The sequence below is a fragment of the Petromyzon marinus genome, unplaced genomic scaffold (genome assembly GCF_048934315.1).
Source record: "Petromyzon marinus isolate PM22_M1 ecotype Great Lakes invasive population unplaced genomic scaffold, UKy_Petmar_22M1.pri1.0 PM_G_Scaffold_28, whole genome shotgun sequence".
Classification (NCBI taxonomy): Eukaryota; Metazoa; Chordata; class Hyperoartia; order Petromyzontiformes; family Petromyzontidae; genus Petromyzon; species Petromyzon marinus.
In genome coordinates this window covers 1797501-1800000 of record NW_027422850.1, presented here as the reverse complement: position 1 = coordinate 1800000, position 2500 = coordinate 1797501, and positions in this window count along the sequence as shown.

Here is a 2500-nt window from a genome sequence, read left to right as displayed (position 1 = left end):
AGACAGAGTCCGGCCCGGCTGCTTTGCGTGGATTCTGCCTCTTGAAAAGCCCATTAACTTCTCCCTCCTGAAAGGAGAGAGTCGTTTCTGTAGTATGGGTGGGGGATGGGGCCTCTTGGGTGGGAAGGGGTGGTTCAGGACAGTCCAATTGTCTTTCAAATCTACGGTAGAACTCGTTCAGGTCGTTGGCTAGGCGGGAGTCGTTAGTGGTGTGGGGCGCTCTGGGTTTGTAGTTGGTGATGTGCCTGAGCCCTTTGGCAGACAGAAGCAGCGTCGTTAGTAGAGAACTGGTGTTTTAGTGTCTCTGAGTACAGTCGTTTAGCCTCTCTCACCGCTTTGCTAAACCTGTTCTTCGACTCCTTGAATCTGTCTCTATCCCCACTCCTAAACGCTTCCTCCTTCTCCAACCTCAACCTTTTGAGCTTTGCTGAGAACCAGGGCTTGTTGTTGTTAAAGTTCACCCTGGTACGTGTTGGGATACAGCAGTCCTCACAGAAGCTGATGTACACAGCCTCTGTGAGTTCATCCAGACTATTGGTAGCAGTCGTGAACATATCCCAGTCAGTACAGTCTAAGCACGCCCGCAAATCTTCCACAGCCTCACTGGTCCACTGTTTAGATGTCCTCACAGCAGGTTTACAGAGTTTTAGTTGCTGCCTGTATGCACGAATCAGGTGGACCAAGGGAGTTCTGTGCGAGCCGAACAGCCCCGTGACCCACAAGAGAAACATCCCCGCCAAATTCGAGCGTTTGACGGGGTCTATCCGTGAAAAAATATTCACGTTTTTGAGTGCACATGCATTTCTGCTGCAAATGCCTCTGGAAGTTTCATGCCGTTCGTATGCCAATTGTGGCAACACGAAAATGACCCGTTTTCCCATTCCGAGGGATTTCTGTGCGACCCTAACAGCCCCGTGAGCCACAAGAGACACATCCCCGCCAATTTCTAGCGTTTCACGGGGTCTATCCGTGAAAAATATAGACGTTTTTGAGTGCACATGCATTTCTGCTGCAGATGCCTCTGGAAGTTTCATGCCGTTCGTACGCAATGTGGCAACACGAAAATGACCCCTTTTCCCATTCCGAGGGATTTCTGTGCGACCCTAACTAACAGCGCCCGTGAGCCACAAGAGAGACATCCCCGCCAATTTATAGCGTTTCACGGGGTCTATCCGTGAAAAATATAGACGTTTTTGAGTGCACATGCATTCCTGCTGCAAATGCCTCTGGAAGTTTCATGCCGTTCCTATGCAATGTGGCCACACAAAAATGACCCGTTTTCCCATTCCGAGGCATTTCTGTGCGACCCTAACAGCCCCGTGAGCCACAAGAGAGACATCCCCGCCAACTTCTAGCGTTTGACGGGGTCTATGCGTGAAAAATATTAAAATTTTTGAGTGCACGTGCCTTTCTGCTGCAAATGCCTCTGGAAGTTTCATGGCGTTCCTATGCAATGTGGCAACACGAAAATGACCCCTTTTCCCATTCCGAGGGAGTTCTGTGCCACCCTAACAGCCCCGTGAGCCACAAGAGACACATCCCCGCCAATTTCTAGCGTTTCACGGGGTCTATCCGTGAAACATATAGAAGTTTTTGAGTGCACATGCATTCCTGCTGCAAATGCCTCTGGAAGTTTCATGCGGTTCGTACGCAATGTGGCAACACGAAAATGACCCGTTTTCCCATTCCCAGGGATTTCTGTGCGACCCGAACAGCCCCGTGAGCCACAAGAGACACATCCCCGCCAATTTCTAGCGTTTCACGGGGTCTATCCGTGAAAAATATCAATTTTTTTTTGACTGCACATGCATTTCTGCTGCAAATGCCTCTGGAAGTTGCATGCGGTTCGCATGCAATGTGGCGACACGAAAATGACCCGTTTTCCCATTCCGAGGGATTTCTGTGCCACCCTAACAGCCCCGTGAGCCACAAGAGAGACATCCCCGCCAATTTCTAGCGTATCACGGGGTCTATCCGTGAGAAATATTCACTTTTTTGAGTGCACATGCATTCCTGCTGCAAATGCCTCTGGAAGTTTCATGCGGTTCGTATGCAATGTGGCGACACGAAAATGACCCGTTTTCCCATTCCGAGGGATTTCTGTGCCACCCTAACAGCCCCGTGAGCCACAAGAGAGACATCCCCGCCCACTTCTAGCGTTTCACGGGGTCTCTCCGTGAAAAATATCACATTTTTTGAGTGCACATGCATTCCTGCTGCAAATGCCTCTGGAAGTTTCATGCGGTTCGCATGCAATGTGGCGACACGAAAATGACCCGTTTTTTCCCATTCCGAGGGATTTCTGTGCCACCCTAACAGCCCCGTGAGCCACAAGAGACACATCCCCGCCAATTTCTAGCGTTTCACGGGGTCTATCCGTGAAAAATATTCAATTTTTTGACTGCACATGCATTTCTGCTGCAAATGCCTCTGGAAGTTTCATGCGGTTCGCATGCAATGTGGCGACACGAAAATGACCCGTTTTCCCATTCCGAGGGAT